At 44.1% G+C, this 13720-nt stretch overlaps 1 long non-coding RNA gene across 3 annotated transcripts in view; it reads left to right on the top strand.

Moving 5' to 3' along the window:
- LOC106019152 (uncharacterized) overlaps positions 1-13720 on the top strand; it is a 191763-nt gene that overhangs the window by 171002 nt on the left and 7041 nt on the right. For all 3 annotated transcript variants that reach the window (XR_011804547.1, XR_011804549.1, XR_011804548.1), the window contains 2 exons: positions 11846-12243; positions 13082-13222. This is a non-coding gene — a long non-coding RNA (uncharacterized lncRNA). The remainder of the gene's footprint in view (positions 1-11845; positions 12244-13081; positions 13223-13720) is intronic.

Consider the following 13720-nt stretch of genomic DNA (forward strand, 5'->3'; position numbering starts at 1 on the left):
ACCATAAGCATGTCTGATGGGTGCAGTAGCAATCCAGGTCATTGTCCTGTCCTGTTGGCACAAGGTGCAGGGGGCAGCTCTTCTAAGGACAAAGGTTTGGCAGCTTGGTTTGCGTATATGCCAATTTGTGACACAAAGTGGGCTGCTACATTCCCTTTCACTTATGAAAGGGAGAAGAGCTCCCACAGAGCGTTCTGTGCCTTGGGAAGTGGGAGTGGAAGCAGAGGGGCCAGGACTGCTAACATATATTGCAGTTTAGAAATAGCGGCCTGGCACTGCAGCAGAGAGCCCCTGGGATGTTGTATGGCTGGTGGCTCATCTTCTGCTCAGTTTACCCAGACCCCAACCTCCCCATAGACCCATCCTCCTTGGGAGCACCACTGGCTGCCACAGAGAATCCCACGAAGGCAGCATCCAGCAGGCCAGGGACCTGCAGATGCCCCTTTATAAAGTCTGTCCTCTGCTAGAGATTTGGGTATTCACTGGTTGAAGGCAGTTCTCAGAGAGGAAACAAATAATGCAAAAAACAGGCTTAGAGCAATACTACGGGGAGTGAAAGAGCCCTTACAATTGGGCAATGCCGAAAGATCCAGTTCTAGAGGCATTGAACCTATCCAAATCCTTGTTCCTATTTGTTAACAAAGCTTTTTCAAAAGCAAGACTCTGATACAGCTGCAGGGCTGTGGTGTCTGCCCCTCCTTATGCAGAGAGGCCTAAGGTTATGTCTGGGAAGAGCTGTGTGGATTGACAGTCATGGGAACTACCTACCTGCAACTTCAGGACAGAAAACCACCACCCTTCCCTTCACCATGTTGATCACTCTACTTATTGTAGACTGGGCTGAGGTTCTGTGTAAATGTAAGAAATTTTTACATTTTACTGGCTTTGTCAGTCTTTGACCACTTTCTTTCACAAACAGTAATTTCCTCACACTATGGCAGCTTGACTGCACCGTGCTGGTAGAGCTGCAGCAGTGTTTCCTTGAGAACTTCTGCCCTTCCAGTGAGACACAAGTGAGGGAGCAAGCCCTTCATATGACAAAGCTTGGTTTATATGGTTTCAAAATGGAGCAAGATGCCTCCTCCAAAACCATTGAGCAATCTCTGAAAAACATGTTATATCGGGCAAGTTACGTTGGCAGAGTCTGAGCTGACCAGGTGCCACTTAGCCAGTTAGTGCCTATGAAAAGACAGGCCTGAGCTGATGAATTTTTCACCTAGCTGGATCAGGCAGAAAAATGGGAGCATGAGGAAGGGTTACTATCCCTCTTCCATGGGCTGGGGAATGAAAGGCGGTTACTCACTGAAGTCACACAATAGACTCTGTGGCTGCCAGATGCCGTCTGTGCCAGGGATGGGATTTCAACCCAGATGTCCGGAGTGCCAGCCCAGTGCACAGCATTCATCATTATCCATTCTTTCAAAAAAAAAAATAAAAATAAGGCTTTCTGATTGATTCAGTAGTTTGAAAGTTTCAGCTGCCATAAAATGACACTTAGAGAACCCAACAGTTTTACTAATGGAAAAGACTATTATTATTACCCAGTTCACCTCCTTTAGGAATGAATGACTGTGGTCTTTTACAATGTAATAATAATCTGAGTGTCTTTTGAGAAGTGGATGCTAAAGAACGTCTGAATTGAGTTGCCAATAACATCCGAGAAGTCTGTGTTATAAGGAATAATTCTGATTCCACTCTGTACTGTAATCAGTTTGGGGTATCCTTTTTTAAAATTTCCTTCTTTAGTTTTCCCCCATTCTTTGACTCATTTTTTAACTTTGCAGATAATTAAAATTATATTGGCTTCAGATTGATAAAAATACATTCCTATATGCCAGGATAAATGGAGCATCTCTGCTGGATATGATTGACTTCATCTCTGGTGGATACAATTGACTTGATTTACTATCAAAACAAACAGCAAAGGAGTTCAATATAACGAGGAAGCCACTACCTTTAAAAAATAATTTTAAAAAACCCTTTAATTCTGAAGACTGCAAGTTTTGGAGCACAAATGACAATGGAAGTTTATGGAGCCTTTTGGATTAAACCAAAAACCAGCTCCATTAAACCAAACGGAGCATTCCTAATCTGACATGTTGACAGGGACACCTCTGCCTATTCCAAAAGGGAGTTTCAAATGAATCCAGATTTATCGTATGTTCCCAACAGGGGCTGGGCTGACTCCAAAGGAAGTTATGCAGTCCAAAAATAAACAAGATACACATGAAGCAATTTGTGCCACCAGGAAATCTTCCAGGGAATATGCAGAGAGGAGAAGGAAAGCCAGCAGAATTGTGGCTTAAGATGTCTTTCCTCTCTCCTCATTATCTCCTATCTCTGTGTCTTCAGAGAATGTAAATCAGAGTTTCTTTCCCATGAGATCTCTTGCCCTTATATTCACTTTCTTCACCCTTGCTTCCCCAAGAAAACAACTCTGTGTGCTGCTGCTTTCCAACACTCAACAACTCCCTTTGCTGCAGCTGCAAGGAAGCAGCTACAGAGATGCTCAGCGTTGAAGTGCTGCTGATCCTGCATCTGCTAGCGCTCATACTTGGTTACGGACTTCTGCAAGAATAAACTGGAGCCGAACAGCCATGCTTTTCCCAGGAGCGTGTATGAGTGATTTGAATTATGTAATTCTAAAAAACAAATTTAGCTTTTTCCAGCTGCATTTACTGCGAGCAGACAGTCAGAGTAATTGCAAATATCAGGACAAGCACCTTTTGCATTTACATTTGGGTAAAGTGGAGCCAACCTTTTAATTTGCTAAGACAGCCCAGCAGAGCTGTGCTGGTGGTACACATTGTTCACTTCGTCGGGACTGACCAGAGTCTGACTTGGACTTTATAATTTGCTGGAGCAGAGTCACTAAATTACACACTGCTATGAGATATATAATCCCACATGAGACACAGAGCAGCTCCTTACTATGGCAGCCTTCAAACAGGCATGAGCTCAAATACCACTGCAGAGAACAAAGCTTCCCAGTGTTAGATACAGCATTAGAAGTTCTACCTCATGAAACATTATGGACTATATTGTCAAAGGAAATCCAAGTCTGTGCCCATAATAATAGTGTGTTTGGAACTTCCTGCCAAAGAAAAAGTCTGTATAGCTACGTATAGACAAGCATCAGTATACACAAAAAAAGAAAGTTGTAGAGTGTCTACTTTGCAAATGCAGCCCTAGGGTTTCAGAAGTGCAAGATATACACACGCAGAATGGAGACAGTTATAAGCTGTTTGGCAGTGCAGACCAGAGTATAAAATATGAGTCTCAGAAGGTTGCTTTATAGCCTGAACTTAAGATTTTGCAGCAGCCTTACTGTTCTGTTAGCTGTATTTTGGATATCAGAAATCTGAATTTCCAGAGATGCGTGTTGCCTTCCAGCTAGTATTAACATTTACATTTTGTGTGAATCTCTCATCACCAAAATGACAGCAGTCCTGCTTGTCCATGTATTGATTATGTAGTATCTCAAGTGATAACTGGATTGTTATGGCCAAATTCTTTCTCAGAGATTTTGATACTTGCTAACACAATTAAATGTGAAAAATTTGTCAGATTACTGGTGTCACTTGCAGCAAAGCTTTTGCAACAAGATGGCATAGTACACTGCCACAGTATAGAAAACTGTTGATACAATGCACATAAAATAGGTGATGATGATGATGAATGATTGTACATGCATATTCACCAAAGTCACACTGACTTTAATACTTGTTGTATGTACACAGCCAAGGAATAGTTTTTATCATGTATCTATAAATAGATATATCACTATCTATATATGAATAGATGCATGTGCATGTATACGAAACACAGAAAACCACAGCCGGTTGGTCCTGTCCTTTTGCCATAATGCCTGATAGAGTTTTTTTCTGATAATATATTTATTAGATGTACCGATTGTCTTTTTTATTAATAATTTATTACAGGCACCAGGAAGGTAATAGGTAGCTCATTTGGGAGGTTGGAACAAATGCAAAAAATCTGAAGCCAGTCAGATCAAGATTTCAGCCTGAGAAGTGCAAAGCACATAGCCAAAGCACTCCAGCAGATCTAGTGCAATGATTTTGCTTGTCTGTTTGTAAGATGTCTTTTGACTTGATTTTGATCTTGGCAAGAAGCTCCTGTTTGAGGTTTTGGCTCTCCATCCAAGGAGGAATATTTAGGCCAATATGGACACTTGAATCCCAGTCCTCATAGGAACTGATAAAATTATGGACAAGTTCCATTAAACAATACTGGAGCATTTTGTGTTTAGTTACTTAGAACTCGGTCATGCACGAGGGAGTCTGGCTGTTTATCTCCAAGGGAAGCAAGAAATCTGTGTGCGTGGGTGAGCTACCTGCTGGAGCAGGGTGTGGAGGAGCTGAGCTCCACGCTGGAGATGGGGTGTCACCACCCACCGCGCTGTCCAAGCCCAGGGTTTACAAACTGTTACTAGCTTTGGCCAGCCAACAACCTGGCCTCTCCCTGGGGAGGGAGCGTGACTCAGAGGGGTGTCTGAATCATCTGGGCTTCCCCTGGGCGAGGCTGGGACTCATGCATACGGCCTGTCCACATGTCTAGGCTCCAGGGACAGGGAAAGAGGCTGGTGAGAAGCTGCTTCCAGCTCTGCAGACCTGCAGGCCCAGGGATAGCCTCTTGCAGAAGGGACCTTGCACTTACAGAGTGGCCATGGGTGAAAAACAGGATCAAGGTGAGACACGGCATTTGTAAATGTTGCCACTATGACTTTCTGTGTGTGTTTGCTATCAGGCTCTGTTTTTACATCACCAGTGCTACGAACCATGGCTGCTTCCCTGCAAAGTTTGCAATAATGTGAAAACAGAAATAAGCAGGGAGTGATTGTTGCAAACTACTCTGGCCTCCTGGCATTTTCGGCTGTTTTCCACCCACCCTTGAAAATCATCTCTGGCCCAAAATGGAACTGTGAGCTGTACCACATGCTCTAAATGAAGTGCTAATTAAATACTTCTACTTAATGTAGACAACATTTCTTTGAAAAGATGGTAATGTATTACAGATGCCATGCGTTCCCCTAGAGAACGACAAAGTGAGCAGCGTACATACTGCGTCCCACTCGAGGAGGTAGGGATGTAACCTGAGTGGCTTAGACTGATATGGCCTCATGCTGAAACAGCACTCATCTGGTCCAAATCCCCACACGTGGTCGTTCTCTTGTGAACGTGGTAGCACAAATACTGCACGTACTTCTGTCTGGATGCATGTTTTGACACGTGGGAGATAAATGGCAGAGCCACGCAGTTTGATAGAAACTCAGTGCCTCAAAGCAAGCAGGTAACAACTGGCAGATGGGGCTGAAAAGGAGCTGAGTCCTGCTGGGTGGAGGCCCCAGCCATGCTCCATGAGCTTGCAAGCAGTTTTGGGCTTAGGCTGTCCTAGTGCAGGACAGAGCTGCATAGCAAAGGAGCTGAAAGGATTTGGGTTTAGTGCAAGCACTGGTGTCCATTCTGGCAACAGGAGAAAAGCTGACAAACCAGCTCCAGAATTGCTGGAAGGCTCTGCTAAAATTATTGCTATTGAAATCATGATTGATCTTTAGGTTTTAGGGTCAACAGGCATCACGCTCGGAGGAGCCAGATCACCCAGCTTTTGGGGTAGGTTTATGCTGTTAATGGACCATATGTTCAAGTCCATGTCCAAGTCCAGACTTGTCCACGAGCAGCTTGCTTTCATGCAGGCTTTGGCGCAGGCTTGCATCCAGCTCTCACTGTCTTGAAGCATGAGTTTGAGCAAAATGGGTGTCTTTGTAGAGACCCAGGCTCTCATCAGCACAGTCTGAGTGGATTAGACAAAAGCAGGGCTGTGCATATACGGAGTTCAGCTTTCCAGCATGAATCCTGAGCTTGGATTGAAACACTGTGTGTGTATACTGGACCCAAATTATCATCAGGCCAGCAGTCTGCCAAGTGAACAGAAACTTGTACGTCATGGAGATCGTCCCCTGTGTCTGTGCTCGCTGCACACAGCCTGTCTGCAGACAGGCTCAGAGACCAAGCGCTCTTGGGTTAACCTTTGGGGAAGATGGATTTTTCCCATAATCTAGAGGACCAGACATCCAGGCTGTCCTTTCTGTGACAGTTTAAACCCTTGGGTATCTGAGGGGCTACCTGTGAAATACCAGCACCTTGTCTGAACTGTGGCATCAAGGGATGGGTTGGGAGAGGCCCTTGCTGCCTGCAGCGGGGCAGGAAAGGCTGCTGTCAGGGTACGGCAGCTGCAGCGGCCTGAATGCCCCCCCTGCACAAAGCAAGCAGGATGGAAAAAATAAACTAGGAAATACAGTTTTCATGGAGTAATGGTTACTTACAGGGCTGGAAAAGATCTCTGATATGCCATTGTCATGATGGGAGGAAAAGAACCTGATTAGGCAGAGATTCCAGTTGGGAGGGGAAAGACCATAAGCCAGGACTCCTGGCTTTAATTCGTTTGTGCTAATGAGCATTGTTAGTGGCTTGCCTTGTGATGCATCGCTTTGCTCTTTAAAATAGATGGTACCATCCCATCTGACTGAGCTCAAATGATTGAAGTGTGTTAGTGAAGGTTAAATAATACTTATGTAGAGCTTCCAAGCCCTCCGGTGACCTATGTTTTGGGGTTTCAGTGGTGATGAATTAGATCTTGCCTTAACACTGAATATGTGAATGTTTGTAAGTGTAAACTGGAGAAGCAGAAAAGCACTGAAGAGTTAATAGGTGGTGAAAAAACAAGTCCCGTTCCTTCTGTTTTCATTATGACATGTTTTGCTTTGAATTGCAGCCAGTGTGAGCCTCTTCTGGCTGCCCACAATAACTCCCCCGCACCCGTGCTCTCTCCCTAGCCGGGTGTCCTGCCAGTCTCCCCAGCAGAAATAGGTATTCACAGATCTCTAACTCCAAATTGAATTCCCTCCCTTTCTCTGTTGAGGATTGCAGGCTTGTAAAGATCTGAAGCTGGTTTAGCAACTGTTCTCTGCAGCAAGATCGTGCTTATTGTGTAATGTTAAAACAGTTATTTTTATTAAAAGATAGAAACCAACATGCTTCCTTGCTGGTGTCCCTGATGTGAATCATTGTACACTAAGTTTCTGCCTGCAGTGCCCAAAGTCTGCAGGCAAAACGGTGCATAGAAGGACGTCTGGTTACCTCTGCAGTGCTTCTCCCATCACCATGTCCCTGGGCTGTTCCTGCCTCAGCAGGGGCAGATACAGCTCAGCTGTCTCCATCCCCGCTTCTACCTTCTCCTTCCCAGGTACTGTGCAGGGAAAGGTGTTCCTCGTGCCAGTGACAGCAGCCTGTAGAAGTCATGGCACCCTAGCACTGAGCCCAACTTAACCTCTGGTAGCCCCGGATGTTGGACACAGAGAGCATGTTAGTCCTTCACAGGAGATCTGGAGCTGCTCAAACTGAGAGTTTCTAAGCAAATCACATGCAAGGTGCTTGGTGGCTCTCAGGGAAGAACTAGGAGTGCAACCGCAGTACACAATTATTTGGAATAGCATCATTAATTAATCGTTCACCTCTTGTGTGCTGGGAAGGAAGCTTCAAAGTGGGATTGTTATATTGTGTGAAAAAGATATCCCAGGAGATACCAGAGCCAGAAGTAGAGAAAATCTTTGTTTTCAAAGTGATGTGGCAATTAAGTAGTGCTAACTTTGTTCTTCTTTTGCTGAGGCTGATAACAATGATGGCTGAACAATATGGAGACAGCTTCAAAGAATTTATTCTTAAGAAATATGCAGTATCTTATTGTGTAAAGTGTACAAAAGCTGTTCCTGTAAAAATTGTAGAATATTTCCACATTTCTTTCAAGATGGTTCTGCAATGTTGTGAGCGCTTTTTGGGGTTGGATGCTCTCTTGGGAGAAAAAAGAGGTAGGAGTCCAAGATGAAGAACCAAGAAAAAGGAAAGACGGGAGAGAGAGCAGATGGCTAGGTGGAGAACTGTCTTTAATAAAATATTTCACATTAAGGATGTGAATTCAGTTGCCTGTTGCTATTCGTCATGACTACATAAAAGTCAAAGTACTTTGGTATTTAAAAATAGTTATAGATTCAGAGATGAGTCATGAACCAGACCTTGTATTTTATCCATGGCCATGTTAGTGAATGCTTTTCGAATGTAAGGATCTTTTTTCCAGTTCTCTGTTTTAATGGTATTTCCGTTCTCAGATTATTTTGTTGTAGGTATATGGGACAAAGTGAAAGAAGAAAACCAATGCATCTGGGGCTGTTTGTATTTGTAGACAGTAATTTTCTTTTTAAAAACTGCTAGTTAGTGTTGCAGAGATGTTCCAAATTCCCACTCTCTAGAGAGAATTAATTAAGAGAGACCTTCTGGCTCTGCTTCTGTAGGAAACTTTGAGGAGACTTCGTGCAGTTGCTGGTGAACAGGTCTCTGAGTCAAGCCTCACTTTGTGCAACTTTTTGCCAAAAGACAACGTGTCATTTGTATGATAGCCACTGCAAGCATCGTGTGCAAGGGAGTGGGTGTTTGGGAATGCCAGGTAGCTTATGGCAAGAACTAAAAAATAAAAATAAAAAATGAATCCAGCAAAGTTAGACTCTGCATGTAGAAATGGATATGGTTTTCAACATTTCATGTTTAATTCTCTTAGTATTTCTGGGTATGGCAAATTAGAATAGTCCGAGATTAGCACAATAAATAGTATCATTCACATGAAATTTATTTTGATACAAAATGTTCTCTCTTGCCCTACAGACAACCAGCTACTTAAGCAGCTTGTCTGTCCCGAAAGGAATTTGTAATGGTGATAGAAACAAAAAAAAAAAAGATACTTTTCCCCCAACAGAATAGTAAAGTTTGAGAGAAGACAGATCCTTGTCCCAAGGAAAGTATGGCTGATATTACAGTAAGGGATCTCAAACAGAGGCTGCTTTTGGACGATGCATGTTGAGGATTGTTAATGATGGAGAGGGAACTGACTCATCACATCATCAATTCTGCTCCTCTGCCAGTACAGCACAAAACATCTTTTATCATCACACTCTCTCTTTCTTCATCATTTATTTTTTAAATTAAAGGAGTTTAAAACTCTTTAGAGCTCATCTTCTCCCTTCCCAGTCAGGTGCTGTTCTCTGGCCGGTGGTTACAATTTGGGGTGACAGAGTCCCCATTTGCCATGTGCAGGAGGACTCTTCCTATTTAGACATTGTCAGGGACAAGCCAGAGGATGAATTTCTTGGCTTATGCTTTCACTCTTAGCGCACTGAGTTGCACAAAGACCCTTTAGCTGTAAGAAAACTAAGCTTTCCCATCTGAGTCCTTTTTTCTTGTCTTAATCCCTCCTTTCTCTTTGTTGCAGAAAAGCACTGTTTATCTTAATAGGGACAGCAGGAACACTCTGGCTGCGTAATTGCCACGAAGGCTACAGAGTGGTCCAGACGGTACCAGTTTGCACTGATATTTTTCTGGAGCATGCCAACAACAAGCGGCTGCTGTGAGAGCTGAAATTGCTGCTTTTTTTCTGTTCACATCTGTATTTGATTTTCAATCAAGACTTGGTTGGTGAAAAGCCAACTAATCTACAGTACTTAGGTTTTTATTTTTGTTTTTTAAGAGGCTGGTTTGAGCCAAGTTTAGTACCACAGAACTAGTTTTTAATAGATTTTTTTCCCCCCTGAATTATAAGTACTTTTGGATGCAAACTATTTCAAATAGATCTGGTGGGAAAATTATTATTCACCATTATTTCTTTGTACCAGTATCTCATGTATGACTATTACAAGGGACCAAGACCTCATTGTGCCAGGTGCATTACAGCACAAGTAAATGGCAAGTCATGTAGCCAGGCCCTTGTGGTGTCAGGGATGCTGCTGGGTGCCTCCTGCTTCATGCTCTGGAACCAGGGAATCAGGAAAGTGGCTTTTGTAAGAACTGGAGAAATGATTTCCACAGGTTTTGCATGAAATTTCTGGCATTTCATTTGGGCTGGTGCCACATCCTCTTTCCTTTGGTGTTTTGGTGGCAGATGAAGAATTGGTTTTGTACTGAAGATAAAGGAAAAATCATTGTTTCATCACAGACTTTAAAGGAACTGGAAAAGGATGTGTGTGTTTCAACTATCTTAAGCTTTGGAGGACAAATACGGTACCAAAAAGACAAAAAAGTCTTGGCTTACAGAGTCTTAATTTTCTTAAGGCAATTTTCCTGTGAATTACAGTAACAGAAAGCACCAACCTGTGACTTGCATGGTCTACTGAGAGAATTCTACTATTGCTTCTCATCCTTCATTTACTTAAGGCTCCAATTTAGACATAACAGACTTTTAATAGAATTATTAAGCTGAACGTACAGTTACTGTTGCTGGAGGATGCTGAAAACCCTCTGAAACCGCAGTTTCCTTTTAACATGGTGAACTTTGCTTGGGGCATTGCTGGGTGAGAAAGAAAACGAATTATACTATTAACCAAGTCAAGGTACAAGCAACTGAACTACCACAACAGGAGAATCAGTGGCCTTCAACACACCTTGGTGCTTTGTATCCGTATGAAAACATGTGTTCATGCAAAATCCATTTGAAATCCCTGGGTTGGCCTTGTGTATGTGACAGCCACAGCAGCCATGCCCAGGAGGCACTACAAACCCAGAGCCATTTTGCCCCTCCCAGCCGCCATCTTGCCTTCTGCAGCTGCCATTTTGCTGCCCCAGCCGCCATTTTGTCCCCTCCAGCCGCCATCTTGCCCCCCCCACAACCACCATTTTGTCCCCCTCAGCTGCCATCCTGCCCCCCGCAGCCGCCATTTTGTCTCCCCCCAGCCGCCATTTTGTCTCCCCCCAGCGGCCATCTTGCCACCTAGCCCCCCCACAGTGGCATCCCTGTGCCCTGTTCCCTCTCACGGTGCCTTGCCTGTGGCAGGACGCTGACCTTTCAGCTTGCCCAAATTCTTCTCCTTTTCCCTGTAGGGCATTGGTTTGTGCAGATTTTCTACAACTGGTGGTTTTCATCCAGGAGACTAGGCTCTAGTGATGTAATTCCACCAGTCCCATTTCGGCCCTGCCTTCCTCTGTGAGCACGTGTGGCATACTTGCTGCAGCTTGTTAGAGAGCGTGTTTTAATAATTGAAAATATTAAATGACTGTGTGGTTGTAGGGCAAAGCACAGACCTCAATAGTTAATAGCTATTAATAGCTAAAATCTTATCACTCTTTTTTGGTTAGTCGTTTGAACAGCAACAATATTAACTACAGTTTCTGTATGGAAACTCTACTAATTTATTAACTATCTTCAATTTTTAGAGTCCCAGTCCTAACGGACTGGATGTTTAAAAGCATGTAATAGTTGGAGGCTGCAGCTGCGGTATTTTTGTGTTCAGCCCCGCTGAAAGCCGCCAGCTGTGTTCGTACAGGGCACTGAGCAGCTGAGGGGACCGAAGCACCAGTGGTAATGCCAGCACCAGCTGCTGTGTGGGCTTGGGGCTGCCACCCCCTACGGAGTGATGGGCTCTTGTCCACCCTACACGGAAAGTGGAACCCACAGAGTTTTAAATCTCTGCCTGGTTAGTCCTTTGGGGACATTTTTAGAGAGCTTGGGTAGCTTGATATGCCTTCTGGGTAGATGTAGTGGCATCTGTTCCTGCCTTCACTGTGGTGTCTAAAAACCTTTCTCCTGATGCTGTTCATACTTATGTCCAGTATATTTGCCTGTCTGACCTAGACACCAATGTAGGATGAGCAATTTTAGTTTTTGAATTGAAATTTCTTTCCTTCCTCCATGCTTGGCCTTCGGAAAATGTTGTTTTTTTTTTTTTTTTTTTCTGGAAGGAAGGAAGGAAAAGCACTGAACTTCTGTTTACCTCATTTTGTTTGAACAGAGCCCTGTGTGTTAACCCTCCTCCGCACAATGAAACTCTGTACAGTGAATTGGCTAAGTGGGTCCTTATTCAGGATCATTCATCACCATGGCACGGCCTCATGCATACATGGCAGATTTACATCAGTGAAACTGAGGAATAAAAACAAAAGGCCCATGATCTGAAGGAAGGGCTGTCATTATTTATGAAGCGCCAGTAATGTGCTGAGGGTGAGATGAAGATCTGATCAGCCTGGCCTCTTGGCTCGCCCTGCAAGGGTGCTGGTGGCAGAGTGACACAGAGCTGGTGGCTACAACAAGGACAACATACTCAGCAACTCGGGGCTCCTTAAAGGCATTTTCCACAATAGACACTCCACTTCAAAACATGGGGCACGTGTATGGGAAGTAAGTCTAATGGTGAGTACAGACAATAAAATGAGTTAAAGGAAATAGTGTTGCTGTTGCACTTGCTTGTTTGAAACCTCAAGACCTTAACGAGGCCAGGGAGCCCCAGTGATAGTTCCAAATTCCCATGTTTCTTCACCTGCTTTTGGTCTCACTGTAGCAATGTTCGTTTTGTCCAAGTAAAATAAATGTCCTTGCAAATGTCTGAGAGGAAGTGAAGAATAGAAAAATGCTTGTTGGAGTCAGCAATTCGCCCCATTTGGGGGCTCATATATATATATATATATATAGAGAGAGAGAGAGAGAGACGCCTTTTCTTCTGTCTCTCTGCTGTGTGTTATGGAGGGACCAGCAGCAGCTCTTGCCCATACCTGCAAGTCAGGCTCAGGCCGACTTCATGAGGAGCATCCTTAGGATGCCGCTGGGCTGGGCGCATGGCACTCACTGTCAGCTAGCACATGCTGCTCATTCACAAATTCTCAGCTTTTTCATAGCAATGGCAATGCTTGCTCAACAACCCACTGCCAGGCCATGAGGAAGCCTGATTCCTGTCCCTGGATCCTCATGGTTTTTGTTAAAGGAGAAATTGCATCTCTTGGCACTGGTCGAGAAGAGAGTTCTTCTGTTTTCCGAGGCATTGCTTTTCAGTGAGTGTCTCCAGCTGCAGCACACCCCTTCAGTCAGGGCACTGACTCATGCTTTTTGCCATCACAATAAATCTGTTTTCATAAACAAAATTAAGTGCACTGTGTTTATTCGTTAGGGAGATTTAAAGTTAGATGTCTCTCAGCAACCACGAAAAATGTTTCATGGGATGAAGTTCTCCTTCCCCTCTTTTCTCTTTTTACAGCAAACAAAAATAGATTTGGGACACTAGCCCGATGCTATCAGTGGGCTGATTCTGTGCATGCTGATGTGCAACACGATGACTGAAGAGACGGTGCCGACAATTCAGCTGCAGTACATCTCAGAGAGTCACTGCTCTAGAGAGGTATACTTAAAATTACACAAAGATGAACAATAAAAAAATGTGACAGGTTAATGAAATAGGCTTTAAACATTGCTCTATAAGCACAGCACAGATGAGGGGTCCCGTCTTGCCAGTCAGGGAGAGAAGCTTGTCTGGCACATGGTGCCAGCCCTCTAAAAGCCTCTGTGCCGGTGGCTCTCTCTTATGGATGGTTTGGGGTAGGACTGATCCTACTGCTGTTCTCCCTGCTGTGCCCATACCGCCTCCAGCCTTCTCCTCTCCTTCCCACAGTGGGAATGCAGCTGGACCTAGCCCTGTATGCTAAGTTTGACAAAATGCAGTTTGCCTCCAGTGTTGGTAAGTCCTGGGCTGGGTTTACAGCAAGGTGAGAAGTACGTAGGGCCAAGACTCCCCACTTCATGGCTCTCACTCCTCGCTGCTGAGGCTCCTACACTTGCTGCCACCTGTGATTACTGATTCACTGGTGACATCAATGTTTTCCTCATTAAAGACTGGACT

This window comes from Anas platyrhynchos, chromosome 21, assembly GCF_047663525.1.
Source record: "Anas platyrhynchos isolate ZD024472 breed Pekin duck chromosome 21, IASCAAS_PekinDuck_T2T, whole genome shotgun sequence".
NCBI classification, from domain to species: Eukaryota; Metazoa; Chordata; class Aves; order Anseriformes; family Anatidae; genus Anas; species Anas platyrhynchos.